We start from the raw sequence: 25,647 nt of genomic DNA on the forward strand, positions 1-25,647 counted from the left end.
ACAACATTCTTTAGACCGAAGGGCATGGCCTTGTAGCAATACAAGCCCATGTTTGTCATGAATGATGTGTGCTCTTGATTCGAGGGATGCATAACTATTTAATTGTGTCCTCAGTAGACGTTCATGAATGCCAACAACTAGTGTCTTGATGTGGTGTCGACGAGCTGGTCAATTCAGGGAAGCGAAAATCAATCTATGGGGCACGGTTTGTTGAGGTCGCTAAAGTCAATGCACACTGTCCAGATGTTGTTAAGTTTGTGCACTAACACCAGATTAGCGACCCATAGGGGATAGAAGGCATCTTGGACGAAGCCATTCTCTTCCAACTTCTTTACATCCGCTTTCAGTGCTTCATATCTCTCGACATCTAGGCATCGTCGCTTCTAGTGGATATGAGATACCTTCGCGTCTATCTTCAAGACGTGGATAATCACAGATGGGCGTATGCCTACCACGTTATTGTGGGACAAAACAAAGACGTCTTGGTTTTGTCATAGGAAATTGATCAAATTAATTTTTACATCGTTACTCAAGTCCAAGCAGCCTCTCTTCATCCACAAAGTGAGGATCCAACTCCTCCATGCTTTGGAACTTGTTCCATAAGATGTGTTGACTTGGGTCACTGACAGTGACGATGTTATCCCCGTGGTCTTCGTCGCTGGCGGCGTTGCCTGTTAGGTTTCCCTCAACGACCACACCGGGGGTGGCCTCGCCCATCGGGGAGTCGCCTCCCTCGGCACATAATTCTGCAGCCTCGCCCATCATGGCCTAGACAATGTCAGCATCGCCTACCAGGGGCTCTTTTAACGTGACCTTGCCCAGAAGGACCTCGCCTATGTTGGCATCACCCATCAGGTCCTTGCCTATCACGGGCATGCCAACCAGTGTCTCTCATATGTCGCGATCACCCAACAATGCCTCACCTTTGTCGGCATCGCCCATCAGGGCCTCGCCTATCAAACTAAACCCCATCATCGTGATGGTCTTCTTGTCAAATAACTCCTTCATTCCTTAACTTTTGGGTCATCGAAGAACATGTTGGCGCAGGTGGTGCTTCCATTTCTAGCCTTATTGATTGAGGCATTGTAACATTCTGACGACAATGTACACTGATGGGAAGTCGACGAACGCGAACGTCACCATGCACGTTGCTCTCCGATAAGGGCCAATCCCTCTCCATTGAACCCATAGATTGTGGTTCAACATGATGCATGGTTTCAAACGGAAAATTTCATATTTTCCAAACATGACTTGTACAAGGTGTTGATGGAACTGTCATTGTCAACTAGAAACCTTAGCACCTGTAGGTTAGAAATTTGGGCTGCGATGATGATGGGATCGTTGTGCGGGTAGTGAACGTGTCTAGAGTCTTCGCTGGTGAAGGCGATGTCTTAGTCTTCCATGCATGACACCATGCTTTGTCTCTCTTCATTTGTTATTACTTCATTTATCTGATGTCACAGCTCACACGCATACCAATCCTGGCCCTTGCTACTATCCCCTACGAGGTGTGGTCCTCCACAGATTGTGATGATATGAGCTATCACATCTGGTACCGCACCTACGTAGGCTGGAGACCATGGATAGTTTGGTAGCGATCACTTCCTTTGCCATTCGTCGTTTCGGCCACCATTCTGATTCTGGTATTGGCGGCGATCAACGAAATGAAACGAGCCAAATTTCCTCTTATGATCAGGAATTCAATCTCGTTGTTCAGTTGGTGGAATTCGTTAGTGTCAGTACCATGGTCCTTGTGGTAGTAGTAGTACTTGGTTTGGTCACATTTATTTAGAACCTTCCTTATAGGGATATGCATCTTGTATGGTAATTGGACTTCAATTTCCACATAGATTTTGTTGTACCCAAAAATAAATACAAATTGAATTACTCAGAACCGGGTATAGCTGGCAGACAAGCGTATGAAGAAAGTGTATAGATAGAACATCTAGCTAACTTTGGAGTGGGCAGTTAGAGTCAAACTTGATCTCTTACGATAACTAGATAATCTCCAGATCTCTTCTTGTGCCAGTAACTTAGTTCGAGATGCATGATATTCAGATCACCTTCGTGAAACTTTGAACTTGACCCGTGTCAGTTCGAGTTAGTTCTTCGACATCAATTTTGAAGGAAGTGTTTAGCTCGTAGAAGGCTAATCATGACACAGAGTGGAGAACCCCAAAAGACTCAAAAATTCCTTATACACTCATTAATGCTCTGATATTATTCTGTATTTAATACATGATATTAGAGGCATAGAATCAATAGGCATTAATGTATTTATGTAAATGTTATGTTACCCAAAAATGTCCAAGCAAAATTCTCTATATATACAGGGGAGAATGGATAGAGGGGGGAGGGGGGGAGGCAACATTTTTTATGCTGAAACTTTGGTGAAGTTGTGACAGACAATTTCACGGTAAGAAACAAATAGATTAATTAGAGTGACTCGTGGACAAGGTTGATTTTAACCACTGAACCACATAAAAGTGCGGGTAATATTATGGTTTAGAAAAAGCCCAATATATCTATTTTCAGATTTCTTACTCCACAAAGTGTGGGTTATATTAATACCTTTTACATATCCAATTATGGTTTAGAAAAAGTCTAATATCTCTATTTTTCGATTTCTTAATGCACTGTTGGCGAAAAACCTCTTCAACATATTTCTTCACGCGTCGGGCCCAAAGCAGTGTAACTGGTGAAGCGTGGCTCGTACACGAGCTATCTTCCCTCTTTCTTGGGCTGCTTGCACTCTTGCCCTTGCAGTGGGATACCTAGTGACTGCTCGATCGCTTCCCGTTACCATTGTTCTGGCTACCTTTTTGGTCCTCGCTGCTCCTTCGACCATGGTTCCTCGCTTGGTCCACATTCTTCACTCTCTCATCTAGCTTTATGAACTTTTCTGTGCATTCCATGAAATCTCGCATTGGTGAACTCTTGAATTAACCTTCATATTGAATCTATTCCTTAGTGGATATGGACTCTTATGTCAGACATGATTGCCACCAGTCGTCTCTCGTCGCCAATGCTCTTGGCACGAGCAACTTCCTCTTGGAACCTCATGATGTAGTCCTTTAGAGTCTCCTTCTCGTCCTGCTTCATGTTGGCGAGGTGGTTAGCCATCAGAGGGTGGACACATGCGGCGTAGAACTACTAGTAGTTATCTTGAGTGAGTTTTTCCCATGAGACAATGGATCTTGGAGGATACTTTGAGAACAATTGCTTCGCGACTCCGACTAGCATGACTGGGAAAACATTGTGTCAGGCATTGTCAGAAACATTGCGGATCTCAAAGTTGTTTATATGTATGAAGGGGTATCCTTTGTCGGCTTAGGTCCCCATTAGTGGCATCAAAATTTTTTTAGGTAGCTACGCGTTGGTGACGATGGGAGAGAAGAGGCTCCCCTTTCTAGGGTTTAAAGCAGGCTCACCATTCTTGGTCCCGCCCATCTCCTTGATCACCCTTCTCAGCTCCTCGATCTGAGTGAGGACCGGGTCATTAGAAACCGAGACTTCTTGCTCATTAACGACTAGACATCTCAGTTGTTGGGGACTGTATGTCACCCAAGGTAGTCTTCTAGTCTTTCCCTTCGATCATTCAGACGGTAACGCAACTCTTCTTGGCTCTCAATGTTATAACCTTCGGTGTCACCTCACCGGTCGTTAAGGTGTTTACACAGGTCAGGCCTATTTCTGGATCTTACTCTTTCTCAAAGGCATGTGAAAATGCTACCAGTGTGAGCGGTGTCGGCTTCTTCTTGTCGCCTATGGGCTCGGCTGTGAAGCTAGCGACTCATTCAGCCTTTGCCATGGTCCCGAGCATGGGGTGATCGCTATCCTTCTTCGTTTGGAGGTTGAGGAGGTTGTCCTACTCGGGACTGCGATCTTTAGGATTGGTAGTGCTCTTGGAACTGCAAGCAGTCGATTGTTCCACTCCTTCTCCGTCCATGACATGGGGCTGCCTTGAAGGAGCTTGGCGACATCTCACTGCCATGGGTATAGCCATCTTGAAGGCAATGGTTGCCTTTTGTTGTCGCTATTCTGAGAATCATCTCAGGTACAATAGCGACATTCATGGCGCACAACTGTGCCAATTCTTATCTTAATGTGGCGACGTCCTCCTGTGGTTCCTCAGGATAATGGGGGAGGTGGTTGCCATTGCCTTCTTCAAGATTCCGACGAGGGTCCTCCTCAGTGTCTCGCGATGGAGGAGGAGGATTTGGTGGGGCCGCAGGGCCATTTTCTTTAGCTTGACTATGCCTTGGTGGCATGTCCAGTGAGGATGTGGGTCACCTTGGGTGGTAGTTGAGACTCATACTTTCAATGAAAGCAACAGAATTTTGACTCTTTTTTTTTTGTCAACTCACATGGAGTGATAAATAAAAAGTAGTTTATGTGTAATCCCTCGGAATAAATCTTTAATGATGAACACTGACTTAAAGAAAAGAGAAATAACTACAACACTAATTAAATGAGACAAAGGTTTAAAGTGGTTCTTCCCAAAAAAAAGATATATGTTCACTTTAGTTAGTATTATTTATGAACTTTGAACCCTCAAGAGAAAGCTAAGTTTGATCTTGTTCTTGGGGCTGTTACATTAATGGAGAGTTGATGCTCTCTCCGAAAATGAAGAGTTACTAACTGGTTTCACGACTGTGAGGTCTCAGTTCTTCTCCTTTTTGATCCCCATTTGCTATTGTGCGAGTTGCACTATTTATAGTCGTCGAGATGGGTAGGGCTGACAGCAGTGGCACCATGTTTCCTGATCAGGCTAAATCTTGCTACACTTGGCTTGGAGACATGTTTGTGTCTAAATAAAAATGGAAGTCTGACTTGTCCTGTTCATTTATTGGTTGAAAGCGCACTCAGGTGCAGAATGAGGCTCAGGTGACGAGAGCCATTGGCGAGCAGCAAGGAGTCTCAGCAACTGATGAACGGCGAACGACAACCGATTACTAATGATCGGTGACCAACGAGGTGGCTCGGGGATCAGCTATGTGTGATGGCGACTTTAGTATATATTTGTGATGTGTGTTCATTCGACTCCTGTGTCTGGTCGGAGTAATTGGCTAGGGCTCTTTTTTTCTTACGATTGAACTTAGTGTGGTTGTTTGATGATCATTTGTCTTCATGAGAAGAGATAAGTTGGCGGGCACTGGCGAGGGTCACTCTTTACCGTGGTTAGTGGTGACTGTTGTGCCTCGAGGCTTTTTCTTGACACGTCATTGCTTTGAGGGCCTCCATGTGGTTGGGTATAACATTATCTACCCTAAATAGTGTATTGTGTGAGAAATTCCTTCTTTGTGCCATTATAGCCAAGTTGCCTCCACAAGAATGAGAGGCTATTTGAAGAAAATTCTCCACAAGAATGAGAATATTTCCTTGGAGGAAATTCTCAAACATTTAAAGATTGAGGATGAATCTCGTATAAGTGATAAGAACGCAGAAGATTCTAATGGAAAGAGTTCTAAGGCCAATGTAGTGGCTAATCCTCTTAGCAATAACAAAGGCAAAGGGATTAATAAGAATAAAGGCAATGGTCACAAAGCCTTGGGACCTAAGAAGAATGATGGTTAATTCAATAGTTCCATAGGACCTTGCTCTGTATGTGGGAAGACATGCAATTTTGCAAGAGAAACCATAATAATGAAGCAAAAGTCAACTCAACTGAAGAATAGTTAGTGGCAACACTAAGTGATATAATTGCCATACATGTAAAAGCAAATGAATGGTGATATGATACTTGTGCTGCCATCCATGTTACACAACAAAAACAAGAGAAAACACAAACTAACACAAATAAATAATGATAAATCCCTTCCCCCAAACTTAATAGAAACATTGTCCCCCAATTTTTAAATAAAAGCTAAGGAAAAGAAACGTACCTGAAAAACTCAGGCGGCTAACAATGAATGACCCTCGCCACTGTCCTCTTGGGTGGAGGATAGCCAAAACTCGGTGACTATGGAAACTATGGTAATTGACTAGTGTCAATACCAAAATGAGAGGCGAACACCTGGTAATACCCATGTTGATATTAATGCTCCATAAATGAAGCTCCTGGAAATTCAATTCTAGTATACTTATGTTGTCCTCTAAAGAAGATGGACGAGGTTGTCTAGACCAAGCGTGAGATGAAGTGCCAAACGTAGAAGCAACACTAGAAGAACCAATAGTTTTTGTCTTGTTAATCTGCACAATTTCATAAATTAAAGGGGTCAAATGTTTCTCAGTCTCCTCAAACGGGACCCCAACTTTCAATCATATACTAGTAATCAAACTAGGAAAATACAACCCCACATTTTGTGTGAATAGATCAGAATTGATTTAGGAGGCTATAATCTTACCAATGTCTACAGTCATACCTGAAAGAACAGTATAAAGTAATAATGCTTTATTAGGGTTAACAGTACTCCCATGACTACTAAAGAGAGACTTGGAAACCTTAGAGAAACCCTTGATAAATATTTTCTTGAATCCGGCATGCCCAAGGAAACTTCTCACCCTTTTACCGAAACCAGAGGCGACAAATTTTCAATAATGGAAAATTTTGCACAATCCCTGAATACCCTTGCTAGAACTCTTGTGCCCAAGAAAAATCTACTCGTTCACCATAAAGTGGCACTTCTCCCAATTCTAAACTAAATTGGACTCTTCACATCGCTTGAGTACCGCTTCCAAATGTCCCAAACAATCATCAAATGACGACCCAAAAACTGAGAAGTCATCCATACATATTTTGATACTCTTCTCCACCATGTCAAATAATATGACCATCATACACCTTGGAAGTTAGTTGGTGCATTACAAAGTCCAAATGGCATTCTTCGAAAAGCAAAAGTGCCATAGGGACATGTAAATGTTGTTTTATCTTGGTCTTTAGGTGCAATTTCTATGCCTCCACGAAGGTTAGCACGAATAAATGGGAGAACATCAGCAGGACAAGCAAGAGGCAAAGGCAAACCTACTGTACTGAAAAGGAATGAACTAGAAGAAGAAATAGTGAGGTTAAGGAATCAGCTAAGAATGCGAGATGAGGAGTTACATCGCTATAGGCAAGCGACTCTTCCAGCTCAAGCCGAACCGCAACAAGCAGTGAATGGCCAACCAGTTGCATATTTTGGACTGCCTCTTGCAAACTACTTGCAAATGCCTGATAATTATTTCAAGCGAGTTTACAAAAGTTTTAGAGAACATCAGCCACCAAACTTTGAACGGTGTACAAACCCAATGGAACCAAAAGAATGGTTGAGGTCAGTGGAGTCGATTCTAGATCATATGAGGTTGAATGATGATGACATGGTGTCTTGTGCATCTCACTTGCTAAAGAAAGATGCACGAATTTGGTGGGACAATGTCAAGCAAGCTAGAAATGTGACCATTAAGACTTGGGAAAGTTCCTACAAGTGTTCAATAAGAATTACTACAGTGTGAAAATCCTTTCAACCAAGGTAGACAAGTTTGTTGCTTTAACTCAAGAAAATTTGTTAGTGATGGAATATGCATAGAAGTTTGATTATAAGAATTCATAGGTTTATAAAAGGGTTGAAACATATGATTGCCAGGAACATAAAAATGACCAGCATAGGGGTGACTACCAACATGAAAACCTTGGAAAAAACCATTGAGCGAAACTCTTGGAAGACCGTATATGGAAAGAAAAAGCTGGGAGAAAGGAAGCTTAAAAAGAAAATATGGGTGAAGGTGACAATAAGAGAAAATTTCTACAAGGACAAGTGTAATGACACAAATTTCAAAGAATAGACTCACTAGAAAACGACAATGAAGTCCTAGTGGTCAACTCTACCCTTGCGGTCAACTTTTGAAAAAACGGGCCATTAGGGTCTTAAAATAGCTTTGATAAACTCAGTTTGAAAATATAAACTAGTCTGAGCTCTCAATAGTTTAAAATGAAACACAGTTGAAAAATAATCTTAAAGGAGAGTATTTGGCCATAGGGCCTTCTTGACCCAAACATGTAAATAAAACATAAAATACATTTACTTGAAACTTAGTGGAAGACTTGACGAAACTCTATCAACCCTGCAGCTCAATTGATTAACAGTATGCATACTTCTGACAAAATTCCATCCAGCAGCCAACACGACTCCCAGAATTTTCCCTTACCTAGAAACACAGAGTAACTGATTAGCTAAAATGCATAGTAAGGAAGCAAAGAACATACTAGAGAACACAAGTCTCGAATTCATAGCATAAATATAATGCAATGTGAACTTTAAATTAACTAGCAATACATCTCAAACATTAACAAGTCAAGTATTTCATCATAAATAACACTCATTCATCATAAACAATTTATAGTCCATCGAGATTAACATAGATTTCATGAGCCTCGCAGCCTCTGTGGCCCGGAGAATACTTACCTCCCATACAAAATGGCATACTCCGCTAATTCCATGAGGACGATACATGTATTGTGGTTAGTCCCTCTGTACGGCTACATGGAGACAACATTTGCAGAGTTCACATAGCAAGCACAAAAATCACAACATTTGCACTTACAACATTCAAACATAACTAATGCATTCAACCTCGACAGATGGGTACTATTATGCACATTTCTAGCAATATATTCAAATATACAACAACACATTTAATCTAGCAACATTCATAGGATGCAATCATTCATAGCAAATATTTCACAAAACAAAGTTACACTTGTTGTATACTTCCTTACCTCTTGTCCTTAGCTTTTTGCGAAAAGTTCCCTAGTGAGTGTTTTAGATAGCTTATCTTGATAAACTTGAACATAAAAAAATCACGAGTCTAAACCATAACACAAATTTCAAGTAACAATTTCTCTAGCCTTGTGCTCATTCACTTATTAAACTTTACTTTTTAAAATATTTAATTTATCAAATAATAATTTTTGAGCATCGGGGTTACTAAACTGGAGCCTTACGTTAAATATACAAGGTCTTGGGATAAAATTACCATTTTGGTCCATTGGGTGCAGGCACATGGCAATGCATGGTGCATGCAACAGTGTCCTGAGCACCTAGTTGGCTTAAGAAACCTTCGGCCTACACCAATTGGACTCACATAAGTCCTTCTCACATCACCAAAATCATCATCAACTCCCCAAACATCATCAATTTTAATCTTATCATCACCACCACCCTTGGTGGTGGTTATCTACCATAACTACCACCCAAGGTGGTTACACCACTCGGATATAGCATCAAAGCCCAACGGCTGGTGCTTCCCTTGCTAGGTGACCCTATCAGCGTATACCTAAGCACCTTGGGGTGCTAACCACTCCAAGCCATGTGCCCTTACAACACACTACCGGCCAAGCACCAATGTTGGTAGTGGTGCTGCTGAATTTAAGTGGTAACCACCCACCAAAATTGTAACCACCCCATAGATCTCTTCTAATCATAGACCTAAAACTCTAGGACCTTAAGAAACCATCTTAACATCAATTTTCTATCACTTTAAACCTCAAAATCTGATTTGAACTTAACCAAAACAGCCGAGAATTGTTATACAAAACCAATTTTTAAAGCATCATTGAATTCAAAAAAATGACCAAGAGAAAAGTATTGAAATTCTTACCCTTGTCGGCCGAACCCTTGGAGAGCTTTCCCTTCCTCTTTTAGAGTTTCAAGGGTCTAAAAATAGATACAAAACCCCTAAGAACATACCAAACATTATATAAAAGAGGAAGACAATATCAAAACTCACCCTTGATGGTGCTCTCCCTTTTCTTGCTTGAACTATTTCTACAACAATACATAGGTCACTAGGATTACCATCATAACCCAAAATCATGAAAGATAGGTAAAGAATTGGATCAAACACTTACCTTGTGTTGATCTCCTCTTGGTAGAAACCTATAATGAGATAAGCAGTTTCTTTCCTTTCTCTCTTCCTTTCTTTTTTCCTTTCCTCTCTAAAATTTGAGAATGGCTGATTCTAAATGGGTAGCAACTTCCTCCCATCAGCCCATTACCTCCCATAACCACCCATTATATTCAAATTTGAAATTGGCCTTGGTCCCCTCTCAGACCACCCTTGGCCAAACCTATAGTAATAACTCGGTTTAATTTTTTATTTTAAATAAATGTGTGTGAATTATTTAAAATATGTGATTGAATGACACTAAAATAATAATTGATAAATATTATTTTAATTTATAAGAATTTTGAGTGGATAGCTTTAGAAAAAAGTTTGGGACTTAAGTGTAAATTACATATATATGTGAAATATTTATTTTACTAGGTTTAAATAAATTTTTTAAGGACCCTAGAAGAAGTTTATTAAATCATTGGGTCACATGGGAGTTTATTTGAGAAGCCTAGAATCTAAAATCATAGATTTTTTTTTAGACGATAATTTGTTTTTCAATCTTTTTTATTATATTTTTTGCTATTTGATGGAAATGATTAAGTATATAGTTTTTTCATGGGAATATTAGCATTGAATTGCATTCCCCAGAGTTGTGTAAGAGGTGCCATAAAATTACTTCAGCACATTTTAGTGCTTGTGCTCTATAGTTTCGGCTAAGGCATATCTGACAGGGAACCAAGGCCTTTTCAATATTTCAAAAGTAGTGGGTGATTATGGGAAGTTAAGTGTTGATGAGAGGGAGCCTCATACTCATTTTTGTACAGCCATTTTTGAAATTCAACTAAGAAAGAAAGAGAGAAAAGTTGAGAGAAAGGAAAAAAGAGGAAAAAGAAGAAAACCTTGGCTGTCTAAGGGTGTGACCTAGTAGTGATCAACACAAGGTGAGTGTTGAATCCAAATATTTGTCTTATTTGTGATTATTTGCCCCATGATGATGATTCTAGAGACCTTTCACTTGTTGTAGAATTAAGAGCATACAAGAAGAGGAGAACAAACTAAGTTTTGACCTAGGCTACAATATAATCAAGGGTGAGTTTTGTGTTGTCCACTTTGTTTTCCAAGTTGTGGTATGTTCTTAGAAGTTTTCAGCTTGTTTGTAGAGCCTTAGAAGCTCTAGAGAAGGCGGGGAAAGCTCTCTATGGAATTCGGCCAACAAGGGTAAGAAGTTATATCCTTTACTTGGTCATTTTCAAAATGGTTGTATGTTGAATGTTTGGATTTGAATAAAAATTTTGGGCTATTTTACTCAGGTTCAGATCTAAGTTTGAGGTTCATTATGAAGGCATATTGATGTTTAGTTTGTTTATCAAGTCGTAGAGCTGTAGAACTATGTTTGGGTGAGATCTAAGGGGTGGTTATCAATTTTGAGGGTGGTTTCCACTTAAATTTCAGCAGCACCACCACCAACTTGGGTGGGTGGTCGGCAGTGTGGTGCAAGGGCACACGGTATGTGATGGTTAGCACCTGAAAATTCTTGAGGATTTGATGGTGGGGTCAACTAGCAAGGGAAGAACCAGCCCTTGGGATTTGGTGCGATGGCCGAGAAGTGAACCCACCTTCGGTGGCAGTTATGGAAGATAACCACCACCAAAATAGTGGTAATGATAATGTTTATAATGATGATGAGGTCTGCAAAGTTTATCACGAGTTTGGAGATGTGAAAAGGACTTGTGTGAGTGTAATGGGTGTAGGTCGAAAATCACTTAAGACAACTTAGTGCTTGGGACACGTTGCATGCGCCATGCATGGCTATGTACTTGTTCCCAAGGGACTAAAATTGTAATTTGGCCGTGAGACAACGAAAGTTTCACTTAGGGTTCAGGTTTAGTAACCCCAAGTCCCCTGGAATTATTTTGACAATTTAAATCATTTTAAGAATTTTTTTTATTATTTAACGAGCACATGGCTCAGGAAATAATTACTTGAAATACGAGTTATGGTTTAGACTTAGGATTTTATTTTTGAGTTCATGTTTGTGTTAAGGTTTGGGAAAATATTTTCAAGGAGCCGAAAATATTTTAAGTTTACAAAATTATCCTTTTGAGATTAGGGCTTGAGATATGAACTCGGGACTTAGGATTTGGTCTCAGGGCAAGAGAATTTGAGTTTTGAAAAATACTTAGAGTTAGAACTCGAAATTTCAGATATAGAATAATATTAAAATATTATTAGAAATAATTGTTTTCCAAGTCAAGTTCGGGATTTTGAGAGGGGTATTTCAATAATTTTACCTCGAGAGCTCGGGTTTGGCCGGGAGTCGGGAATTTAGGATTTTGTTTCTGAAATCCCTATGCTTATTTTATGATTTTAGTAGGTCATAAACCAAGTTATATTGTCCCAATATGTTTATAGGATCAAAAACGGTCAGAAACACTCTCCAGGGCTTTTTTCACAAAAAGCTATGGGTAAGAGTTAATGAAGTATAAAGCAAGAATGACTTAATTTTGTGGAATGTTTGCTATGAATGCTGCTAGATTAAATGTGCTATTGTATATTTCAATAATGTGGCTATAGACATGCATAATAGCCACATTTCTCGAGGTTGAATGGATTAGTTATGTATGATTGTTGGTAAGTAAAAAAATGTTGTGAAGTTGTGCTTGCTATGTGAACCCTATTAATGTGGTTCCCATGCAGTCATAAAGTGAGGCTAACCACGATACATTTATCTTCATCATGGAATTAGCGAAGTATACCCTTGTAATGACCCAACTATTTCTAAGACCTTGGGCAATTAAATCTACTAGACATAACTACTATTATTTTGATACAAACATAGGAAATAACATAACTTTATTAAAAAACCAAAAATAAATATTGTATAATTAACATAAAAGTGTAAAATAAATTGTGATATGGTATGGGATCCAATTTTTTATAAAACATAAAACATAAACTTTAATTCAATTGTTGAAATACTAAGTGCGAAATTATAAGAGAACATAATTCAAAAGACTAAATAATGTCATCCTCGATCGACATGCATTCCACGCAGTCCATTCATCCTTAACACACAAGCCAAGCTACCAAGAATCCTTCTGCCTTTCATAATCATTTTCCTGCATCACATTAAAAATAAAGGAATGAGCCTAATGCCTAGCAAGGAAAATCTACTAACAACATACATCATATATCATAAGCATAAGACTATATCATAAACATATACTATAAAACATATGAGTATAAAAAAAAACATATATCGTATAGGACTACAATATTAATGGCCATCATAAATTCTTGGGGCTTGTTAGCTAAACAAGTCATATGTCCATAAATTTGTGGGGCTTACTAGCGAAACAAGTCATATGCCCAAGGACTATAAAATATATTCTTGGTGCTTGTTATCTAAACAAGTCATATGCCCAAGGACTACAAGACATATTATACATATACATATCATAGCATCAACATATCATAACATAAACATATCATAGCATATAAGCACATAAAATCTATCCTATTTTCCTTACCAAAAGCTGAGATATTTGGGAAACAGGATTAGAACACTCCTATAAACCAACAGTAAAAATGGTGAGAATCTAAAGAAAAAGAGATGAAAAGGATACTAAACCATCAAAGAAGAAACTTAACAAGAAGAACCTTAAGTTTCAAGAACTTAAATACCTAATCAAGAATCATAAACATGAGTTAGGTTTTGAATAAAAGAAAACTATAGAAAACTAAAGAATCATGAAGAACTGAAATTAGGGATAGGAATACCTTGAATGATCTTATGGATTGTTCTAAACCTCAATACCGAAATCACACTAAATCTCATTTCCCAAGTATTTAGAAAAGCTTAGAATAATAAAGCTTTTATCTCAAACCCAAGTGTATCTCTCTACAGTAATACTAGCACCTTGGAGGCTCTAATCAAATGCTTGAAGAATGAAGAAAATGAATGAGTACTAGGTCCTATTTATAGAGTTGAAGGAGTGAAACTATCCCCTTTTAATTTTAATAAATAAATGAATATAAAATGAAAAGGATTTGAATTTTCGTTCAACTGATGCCCAGAAGTCAGTCAAAATCGTTCAAAGGCAGGTCTAAGTGGTTAAGGGTAATTTTCAAAATTTAAAAATCACAAAATTTTCAAAAATCAAGCTTGGAGCTGATATAGGTGATATATCGCGTCCCCCTATATTCCTGAGCCCCGTTCGATTGTTCGTGCAAAGTCGATGTGTTTTCTGTATCTTCCGTAGGCGATATATCGGCCTTTATAGCTGCGATATATCGGCATACGTTGATATTTCAAACACGTATTTGCACTTTTTTAGCATATTTTGAATTGATAAAACAACTTTGACTGAGTCATAATACAATCCTAACAGCTGTTGGAAGGTTCTAGAGCTTCTGGATCTTTCTTTTATTAAAACTATTCATAAAAAAAACTTAATTTCTTAATAATCATGATTATGACAAGTGTCATGCTCTTATTGGCTCTATATAAACCTTAGGTTATAATAAATATATATCTATGACCAACAATATTAATCAAACCTTATGTTATAATTAATATTCTTAAACTATAGGTTAAACTTATAAAATCCACAACTGTTGCTATGAGTTTCCTACTAAGTCCCGGTTTGAACCAAAATCCATGGAATCTAATAGACTACAAACTACTACTACTACCTAGCAAGCTAAGTAAATATTCTGGGACACTACAACCCTTTGGTATAGGAGGTAAGTATTCTCTGGCTCGCGAAGGCCGTGAGGCTCATGACCTCTATGTTAAACCCAATGAACAAGAATTTTTAATGTATGAGATGTATTGCTAGTTAATTTAAAGTTTACTTTACATTACGTTATGCTATGAATTGAGACTTGTGCTCTCTAGTTTGTACATTGCTTCCTTATTGGGCGTTATAGCTCATCTGTTACACTATTTGTGTTGGTAAGGGAAAAGCTTAAGAAACCAGGTACAGATGGCCCTATGGCAAAATACTATCTTTTAAGATAATTTTCAACTCTGTTTCCCTTTAAACTACAAAGATCTCGGACTTGTTTATAATTTACACTTATTTTTTGAAGTAAAAGCATATATGTCTTTATTTTGTGTGTTTAACCTGGTCATAGCTGTTAATAGGCATATGCAGCAGGTTTGGTGGCATGTCGGTTTGAGTACATCAAACGAGAGATATTATGCACTTAGTTCAATGCTAGAATCCCTAGAGGATAAGTCAAGACTGTCTAAGGCTTGATTTTAGGTTCTGAGACATAGGGACAAGGAACAAAGCTTGTACGGGCAAGTTTTTATGATGTTTTCCCAAGGCTATGTTTGTGAGATGAAAGAGGGTAGTGCATCTTGTTGACACTTAAATTAGTCAACGACACGGAGTCAAGTATATGATAGGATATATAAACGACACTTGAAAAGATGATCTAATGGAAAGGAAAAAACACCAAGAATAATAGTGGTTCGGCCCCAGTGATTGGTAATGACTTACGTCCACTTTGTGATATTGTTATTATAGAATCCTAAAGTTGTGATCAAAGAACTAGGGTTCTTGAGTTTCACAGACTTTAGGCGTAATACAATTAGATGGTAACAACTCACCTTAGCTCGTTTTCTCTCAATCTTAAGCAAAAAAGCTAAAAATGAATCCAACCCCCTTTTCCTTGAGCTATTTCATGTGTATTTATAGGCTCAAGCAGGGTTACATATGATAACGTGTCATATCTTATCCTTAATAACTGTGTATCAAGGATAATTATGAAGAAATATTCAAATGCAGTTAATATTATATTACAACTTAAAAAGGAAATAAATCGGGCTTCACGACCAGCCTAGTCATGACAAATATTAACTCTGACGAGGGGGTGCGCTGCTGGTCGATGGCCGAACAACACCTTTGCCTTTTAACTCTGTCACATGTCAATCCATGTGTAAGTAATCTTTGCCACGTCATCAGTGATCTTTTTTGGATAAACATTTACCCCCCAAGTTTATTTATTGCGACCAGCAATAAGTAAACTTAGGCAACTAACCTTTCGTATGCCCCACGAAATCTGTCAGAACCGGCCATGTCTTCTCAAAAAACGTTACCAATCTTGTCTAATCAGGTCCTTTCAGTTTTCCAAAAGTGTGTCTAACAGCCATTCCACTTCCCCATACTTAGAAAAAAGTAACTCATGATTGCCACTTTTAACGTGCCTTGGTCTTCATAAATAATCCTCAAGTTACCATTTTTACCTTTTATTTGTCTTTTCCTTCTTGAGGAACGCTGAAGAACTCGCACCCCAGAGCCCTGAAACTTTCAGACATCTATACTCAGACGCCCGATAGCTCTCATCTTTGGACTTCAATCTTCACCTGAGTAAGTTTTACGAACTTTCTTTTCCATTTAGTTGCTATTCGAAATTTCCTTATGTGTGTTTTTATCTCTGAACCCCTTCATGTTCTTGGCCGAAAATATATGGGGATTGTTTGCATGTTGATAGATGAGTAATAGGGTAGTGAAATATTGTTTCGTATGAGTTAGGAATCAGTTTGGTAGTCAAGATTGTAGATTTAGGGCGTAAAATCAATTTTTAAGCTAGGTAAAAAACTGGGTTTTTCTCGCCCCTTCGAAGTCGAAAAAGCTTTTTCCCAAAAAACCTTTTACTTCCGCTTTTCAATCTGTTTTTCAAACTGCTCATAAAGAACTTAGTGTTTTTGTTAGAATGCTGCTGGTCGTATACGCGAGCAACGTTATTCCAACTTTCAAGCTGTGCGTCTTATCTCCTCCTTTTTCTGTTCGGAGCTTTCATGCAAGATCCGTGGGGAGGAGAAAGACCCATCGATGATGACTTATTGGCTGAGCTACTTGAGGACGAGGAGCAACCATCATCGCTAATACCTGACATTCCATTTTCTCGAGCCACTTCCAACACTCCATCAGTCCTTATTCAAAATATGGCTCAAGCTAAAACTACAGCCCAGAAAAGAAAACTCCCAATCCTTCAAATCAGCCTGCTCCTCGGGCTGATATTCCCTCGACCAGTGGTCGAGTAGAAAATACTCCTAACCCCAATATCCAAACTCATGCTCAGCCCCGAAATGCCATTCAACTAGATGTTGAATGGTATGTTGTCCCTGAAAGTCGGGTGACGATCAGGATGATCCCTAACAACATTAGGAAATACGGACACCCGGGGGTGACATTAGTTCGACCCAATCAAGACCAACGGGTGAACCTGCCTGGTGGTGCCTTCAGCGCCTGGTCGAGGTACCATATTGAGGCAGCGGCTACCTTGCCTCTTCATTCATTCTTCCAAGGGGTGGAAAACTATTTCGGAGTTGCGCCTTTCCCAATGGGTATAGAATGCTTTCCACATTCTATATCCTTTACAGCCACAAAAAATGGCCCGTGCCAACTCCTCATGAGGTTAACTATTTGTTCGACCTCAAATCCAACCCCAACCAAGAAGGTACGGGGTTCTTTCACTTTTGTCACCAGGAATTTGGGTGCACCTTCCTGACCGAAACCACTCACATATCGAACGTGGGCAGGTACTACCAGGAGTATTTCCTTACGATTGACATGATCGCGAACAACCTGGCCTTTGCTGAAGGAGGTAAAACCTTTGTATTACTGGCTGTTAATATTTATTAAGTGTTCCCTCCACACTTTCTTAGACTTTTAAAGCTTTTCAGGCTCATGGCTGCGACTAGACCCCACTCAAGATATGGAGTTGAGATCAGCCCTTTTGGCCAGTATGACCGACGTGGAGAAAAGCGTAAAACATCTAGGCACAGAGACTATCCTTAGGCTAGTTGGCCTTTTGGCCCCTCATCAGGACATGAGGGCATCAACAGCGGGGTGTGCCACTAGCGGAGAAGTTCCCGAGCAGCACCCGGACGTGGAACAAACTCCTCCAAGGAGGGCCACCGGAGTAACAGTCAAGGAACCTTCCAACACCCCGCGGGCTGCTGCTCCCCCTGCCCCAAAGGGAAAAGGGAGAAAGAAAGCCACTGAACCTCTCGAGCCCCTCCACGAATCTTTGCACGAGAATGGTACTGATCTCTCACTCTAATTCCCTGTCACTTATTTGATGGGGACGACAATTTTATGTACGCTCCAAATTTAGATTCATCCTTCTTCATGCCAGAGAGTGAGTATAAGACTAGTAGAGTTTGTAATGTAGCGACCAGTAATGATAGCTTGGGTATTTCACTTACAATTTTTTCTATTTCTTTTCCTGACAACATACTTAATTATTTATACTGTCTCACTGCTCAAATGTTTGCTTCTATTTCAGATATGGACTCTGAGTACGTGTTCGACATATACAGCGCCCCCGATGCTCCCGCAGCTCGCTCGAACAAAAAGAAAGCGAGCAAGAGGCATCCTGGGGAAAGCAATAAAATGCCCCAGGCTAAGAAGCCTCGCACTGCAGGCCTCTCAGAGGATGGACCTTCAGCCAATGCAACTCCACCACCTTCTCCCCACGAGCAACAGACTCCCCCTGTTCCTGCTGGGTCGACACCATCTCCAGCGGCCCCAACTGACCAGACTCAGCAGGCTGGTCCTGCTTCCACCGGGGGCGACATAACAAGTCGTGCCTTCAGATCGATCAAAGACAGGGTCACAAAAATTTTGAAGCACAACCACTGCCGAGAGGCGATGGTTGTGACTAAGACAATGGATGTTGACCAGATCCTAACCTGCGCTTTAAATGAATTTGCCTGTGTAAGTTATCTTTCCCTATGGAGACGGCTTCTTGTATACTTTACAGTCAGTCTAATCTTTGTTCTGATTGCAGGCATTTCTAACCCTTACCATCGGCCGGATACGCTTGGACACTGTCACCGAACAGTCTAAATCCTTGGAGCAACAACATGCAGACGAACTCAAAGCTTTCGAACCAAAATATGTTGAACAACTTGCAGCGATGCTCGAGGAGAAGAACAAACTGGTTGAGGAGTTGAAGGAGAAGCAAAATTCTCTGGATAAGGCCATTGAGCAAAGAGACCAGTTCAAGGATTCTAACCACATTAACTACTGCGAGGCTAAAAAGCTCAAGCAGTAGTTGATTGTGAGTAGACAAGAGACTACAACCATGGAGGGCCGGCTCGAGGAGCTTGAAAAAGCCAATGCCAGCAACTTGGAAAGGTACAAGAACGCCACGAGTAAGTGTTTTTATGACTTCTAGAAACACAACCAAGGGGCGAACTTTAACTATCTTCCTGAATGTGCAAGGCAAGCCGAGCTAGCCTGCTGCGCTGCTCGACTGGCAGAGGTGGAGAGGGCAAGAGTACCTGCTTCACCCAAAATTTCCTTGGCGACCAGCATGGATGGGGCGGATAATGAAACTGTAGATGTCATCGATCAGGGCCCCCCTCAAGATCCTCCAGCCCCTTAGTCTCTTTCTTTTAATATTTCAAGTACCCGACCTACGGGTCGTAATGTAAAGACATTAATTTTCTATTGCTGCATGCGCAACTATTTTCCTTTTAATCAGACAATTACATCCGAGCAGTAGTGCTCGCGGTGTAAAGTAATTCGTTTTTTATATTATAACACCTTTTTTTATTTTATTATAATATATGTTCGCATGATTGAACTTAGCATAGCACTTTGGTTTGATGTAACAAAATAACAAAATTTTGAAAAATACTCTAAGTACCCTAACATGCTTTCACTTATTTTGCTCATGTGTTTAGATACCTTTTAATGATATGCTTTGCTTACTTGTACCTTATATGCCCCCCAAGTGATCGAGGAGCTTTAGGTCCTTTGTCACTTGCCTTGACCAGAACCTGTTCGAACATTACTACTCGTAGCAATATAATTAGAATTATAATACAGCAAAACAACACACGTAATGAGAAAATACTTGTAATAAATACAATAATTGGCAAGAAATGACTGGCTACGCATAGTTCCTTATATTTCTCGTAATAAATGGGCGAAACATGTCTGTATGAGTGATTAATGAGATCTTACACTTATAAGCGATCAGTCACATAAAATGACCAACCCTTTTTCAAAACATGTAAAAAGTAAAATTAATACAAGCCAATTCTTTAAGAAGAATTGTTTATTTGTAATATTTGCGTAGGTGTTCTCCATTCCAATAGCGAGGCACGAGATCTCCGTTTAAGCGTGCAAGTTTATAGGTGCCTAGGTGAAGGACTTTGCCAATCTAGTATGGCCCTTCCCAATTAGGTCTGAGAACTCCAACAGCTTGGTCGTGGGTGTTTAGAAAAACTCTTCGGAGTACAAGATCTCCAACATTGAACTTTATTTCTCGCATTTTAGAGTTGAAATACCGGGGGACCTTCCACTGGTACGCAGCTACTCGGAGTTGGGCTTGTTCACGTTTTTCATCAATTGTGTCCAGGGATTCCATCAATAGCTGGCTATTTGAATCTTGATCATACGTTATTCTGCAATGCTAAGGTGGGTCTAACTAAACAGGAAATATGGCTTCATATCCATAAGCCAAAGAGAATGGAGTATGACCCGTTGTTGTTCGGTGGGAAGTTCTGTACGACCAGAGTACTTCAAGAAATTATTCTGACCACGCCCCCTTAGCTTCCTCTAGCCTTTTCTCTTGTGTATCCTTCAACGTTTTGTTGACTGCTTCAACCTATCCATTTGCTTGGGGATGAGCAACTGAAGAGAAGCTCTTGATAATACCATGTCGTTCGCAAAAATCCATGAATAAATCACTGTCAAACTGGGTGCCATTATCCGAGACGATCTTCCTTGGAAATCCATAGCGACAAATGAAGTTTTTTATCACAAAATCTAGCACCTTCTTGGTCATTATGGTTGCCAGCAGTTCAGCTTCGACCCATTTGGTGAAGTAGTCGATGGCAACAACCGCATATTTGACACCGCCTTTTCCCGTGGGTAAAGATCCGATAAGGTCGATACCCCAAACTGCAAACGGCCATGGGCTTTGCATCTGTTTAAGCTCATTAGGGGCTGCTCGTGGGATTTTGGAGAATCTCTGGCATTTATCACACTTCCGCATGTATTCCATCTAGTCTTCATTCATCGTTGGCCAGAAATATCCTTTCCTTAGGATCTTTTTTGACAAACTTTCTCCCCCAGTGCGGTCTCCACAAAAACCTTCGTGCACCTCTTTCATCAACTCTTTGGCTTTCTCCTTTGTAATAAATCTAAGGAGTGGCATTGAGTATCCCCTTCGGTACATGATTCAATCGACCAGGATATACCTAGCAGCTTTCCGCTGAAGGGTCCTGGCTTTGTTTCTGTCCGTTGGTAACACGCCGTTCGATAGATACTCTACATATGGTGCCATCCACGTATCCACCATCTAGATTACCAGAGTGGTCTCTGTTGTTTGGATGCTCGGTACAAACAGTCGCGCGACTGGCACTATGTTTAGAGTATCAGCATCCTTCGTACTTGCCAATTTTTCCAAAGCATCCACGTTGGAATTCTGAACGTGAGGTACTTGCTGGAGACTGTATTTGTCAAACTGGGCTAACAAATCCTTTGTTTTGTTCAGATAGGAAACCACCTTTAAACCTCGCACCTGGTACTCTCCCAGGACCTGATTCACCACCAGCTGAGAATCACTATAGATGTCAAGCACTTTTATATTCATATCCTTGGCTAACTGCAATCCAGCGAGTAGTGCTTCATATTTGGCTACATTATTAGAAGCAGTAAAGTCAAATCTGATTGCACTGTGAAATCGATGCCCTTCTGGCGTTATCAGTATTACTCCTGCCCCATCGTGGGACTTGTTAGAAGAACCTTCCGTAAATAATTTCCACGTGGGAGCTTGGATTTGACATTGAGGTTCGCTGGGCTCTTGAGTCTGCTCGCCAATCGTAAGTTCAGTGAATTCCGCGATGAAGTCATCCAAGGCTTGTCCTTTTATCACTGCTCGAGTTTGACTGCCCACTTTAGCAATCTACCAAAGCAATCTACCTGCAGCCTCTGGCTTTTGTAGGACTTGTCGAAGAGGCTAGTCGGTCAAGACAATAATTGGATGAGCTTGGAAGTAAGGCCGCAGCTTCCTAGAGGCCAAAACTAGGCAATAGTCTAGTTTCTCGATGGGCGGGTATCGTTGTTCTGCTCCAATCAGACTTTTGCTTACGTAGTAGACAGCCTTCTGCAGGCCTTCTTCTTCTCTTACTAAAACAACACTAGCACCGTATTCCGTGATTGCCAGGTAGATGAACAAAGTTTCTTTATCGACCAGCTTTGATAGGATGGGTGGTTGCGCCATATGTGTTTTAATTGCTTGAAAGGCCTATTCGCAATCATCTGTCCATTCAAATTTCTTATTGCCTCTTAGTAGATTGAAAAACGGAACACACTTGTCTGTGGATTTTGAAATGAATCTACAGAGAGTAGCAATCCTCCCCGTCAGGATTTTAACATCTTTAATCTTTATTGGTGATTTCATCTCGATCAGGGCTTTAATATTCTCGGGATTGGCTTCAATCCCTCTTGAGTTAACTATAAATCCCAAGAACTTCCCTGATCCTACTCTGAAGGAGCATTTAAGGGGATTTTACTTCATCTAATATTTATTCAAGACGTTGAAGCATTCTTGCAAATCCCTTACATGCCCTTCTGCTTTCTTCGACTTGACAAACATGTCGTCAACATAGACCTCCATGTTTGTGCCGATCAGCTCCTTGAACATGTGGTTGACGAGTCTCTGGTAATTCACACTAGTGTTTTTCAAACCAAAGGGCATCACCTTGTAATAGTAGAGCCCTGTATTAGTCTGAAAGCTAGTGTGATCTCCATCAGGGGGATGCATAATGATTTGATTGTACCTGGAGTACGCATCCATGAATGAGAGGATCTCATGCCCTTCTGTGGCATCGACCAGCTAGTCGATCCTTGGGAGTGGGAAACAATATATGGGGCAGGCTTTATTTAGGTCTGTAAAATCCACGCACATACGCCACATGTCGCTCAGCTTGGCCACTAGTATGGGATTAGAGACCCACGATGGATAAAACACCACCCTGATAAACCCATTCTCCTTCAGCTTCTCGACTTCCTCTTTCAAGGCCCTTGATCTATCTTTGTCGAGCAGCCTTCTTTTTTGTTGTATTGGTGGAAAGCTCTTGTCGATGTTCAGGACATGGCTGATGACTGCAGGATCTATCCCGACCATGTCTTTGTGCGACCAGGTAAAGACCTCCTGGTTCCTCCTTAAAAACTCCACCAGTGCTTGTTTTGTTGTTGTCTCTAAGTTTTTACCGACTTTTACAACTCTGTTCAGATTTTCCTCATCGAGTTGGACCTCTTCAAGGTCCTCGATGGGTCCCATTTCTCCTTCAAAATCCCTAAAGCGAGGATCTAAGTCCCTATCCTCCCTTTGGGCAGCGCCCTATTTGGTGAGATTATCACCCGAGTGGGCCTGAACATCAGTCGCCATTTGCAACTCCTTTCTGGTGGCATCTCTCGATACACCCTTCTTCGCCTTTGTGATCGAGGCATTGTAGAACTCCCTCGCTTCCCTCTGGTTTCCCAATACACATCCTATCCCTGCATCCGTTGGGAATTTCATAGCGAGGTGCCATATGGAGGTGACGGCTCGTAGGTCGACCAAAATTGGTCTCCCTATCACAGCGTTGTACGCCGAAGGACAATCAACTACTATAAAAGTAGTGAGTAATGTCCTATTAGCAGGTGCAGTGCCTGCTGTGACTGGGAGTCTAATCGACCCTGTTGGGGTGAGCCCTTCTCCGAAAAAACCATAAATGGTTTGGTTGCATGGCTCCAGGTCTTTCACGGACAACTTCATCCTTTCCACCAAAGACTTGTATAGGATGTTGACCGAACCTCCTCTATCGACCAACACCATTTTCACCATCATGTTTGCAATCTGTACGTCCACGACCAGCGGATCAGAGTGTGGGAATCGCATGTGTTGGGCGTCGTCGTCAGAGAAGGTGATCAGTTCCTCCTCTGTTCGAGCCTTTTTTGGTGCTCGATCCTCAACACTCATCATCTTGATGTCCTGGTCGTGGTGCAAGGTTCGAGCATATCATTCCCTCGCTTTCCCACTATCTCTTGCGAGATGTGGGCCTCCGCCGATGGTGAGTAGGGTACCTGCCACAGGAGCTGGCTGTAAAGGTGGCGAGTGTTGGCGTGCACGCGCCGATTCATTGCCACCTTGAGCCTCTCTCTGAGAACCTCCCGCGGCTCGCACAAATATTCTTAAATGTCCCTGCCTTATCAGGAACTCAATTTCGTCCTTCAGCTGGTTACATTCGTTAGTGTCGTGCCCGTAATCGTTGTGAAAACGACAGAACTTTGTGGCATCTCCCTTGGAGATATCTCTTTCCTTATAGGTACGGGTCGTTTGTAGGGCACGCTTGAGTTGGTCGCCTGGTAGACCTCAGCTCGGCTTTCAACAAGGGCAGTGTAGTTGGTGAATCTCGGTTCATACCGATTAACTTTGGGGCGCTTATCCTCAGAGGTCGAGGGATCGTTGTTCGCCCGCTTCCCACCATTTCTACCATTGCCATTCCCATTGCCTTTTCCGTTGCAATTGGGTTTTTTGGACCCATTGGCGGCTTTGGCATGTTCTTCCTTGGGTCCCTTGTCCTTTGTTGGAAATTTCCCTTCGTTGGTAACCGCATCTTTGAGCTTGATGTACCGATTAGCTCGATCTAAGAATTCTTGGGTGCTTCTTACCCCATTCTTTCTAAGGCTGCTCCAGAGGGGTGAATGGCATCTAACCCGAGCAGTTAGGGCCATCATCTTACCTTCATCGCCCACAGTTTTGGCTCAAGCTGCAGCTCGAATGAAGCGCTGAACATATTCTTTCAAAGGCTCGCCCTCTTTTTGGCGTATCTCGATCAATTGTTTTGCCTCAGTGGGGTGCACACGACCCACGTAGAACTGTCCGTAGAACTCCTTTAGGAACATTTCCCATGTTACTATACTAGCAGGAGGGAACTTAAAGAACCACTCCTGGGCAGTATCAGACAGTGTTGCCGGGAAGATGCGGCAGTGGGCATTTTCTGACACCTTCTGTATATCCATTTGTATCCCAAACTTATTAACGTGAGATACCGGGTCTTCATACCCATCGAAATTTGGCAGTGTTGGCATCTTGAACTTACTGGGGGTTTCAGCCACAGCAATCCTCTGTACGAAGGGGGTGCCTCTCCTCCGATCGTATTCAATGTGGGATGTTCGCCCCCTGACTAGCTGCTGCACCACCTGGTTCAGGGCATCGATTTGAGCCTGAACAACTTCTGGGATCGCTGGGTCTTCTGGCGCCGGGGGAATGTACTCATTGTGCCTTTCTCGGCAGTCGGGGGAATGTACTCATTGTGTCTCTTCACCGCTGCTCGCTGGCTCCCAGCCAACTAAAGACATTATTTTGCCTGGGCTGCCCCTCAGCGTTATGGCCCCCTAGTCGGTCTTCATTAGGTGGGGAGCTCCTGTCTCCACCTCTTTCTTCATTCCTTCGACCAGCATTTCTTCTGCCAGATTCGGCTTCATTATAGTCGTGGCCATCTCTGAATCGTGGCTGACTATGGTGCGACTGGTGATTTACTTTGTTGCCTCCTGAGGCTGGCATTTCCCAAGCGTTAGGGGGAGGCCTGCACTGGTCGGTGGGTCCCCGTGCATTGTTATGCCGTGGGGGGCCCCTGACCGCAGAGCCTATCTCGGAGTTCCTCCTATTGGCAGAAGGACACTGCCCCCTACTCGGTGGGTGTGGCTCTTCATCCCCTGGGCGTCTAAGGCTGCGGGGCAATTGTCCGACCCTATTATGCCTCAGGCACGGGGGATTGCCTCGACCAGCCTGAGATAGAGGCTGCTGCTG

The sequence above is a fragment of the Humulus lupulus genome, chromosome 5 (assembly GCF_963169125.1).
Source record: "Humulus lupulus chromosome 5, drHumLupu1.1, whole genome shotgun sequence".
NCBI classification, from domain to species: domain Eukaryota; kingdom Viridiplantae; phylum Streptophyta; class Magnoliopsida; order Rosales; family Cannabaceae; genus Humulus; species Humulus lupulus.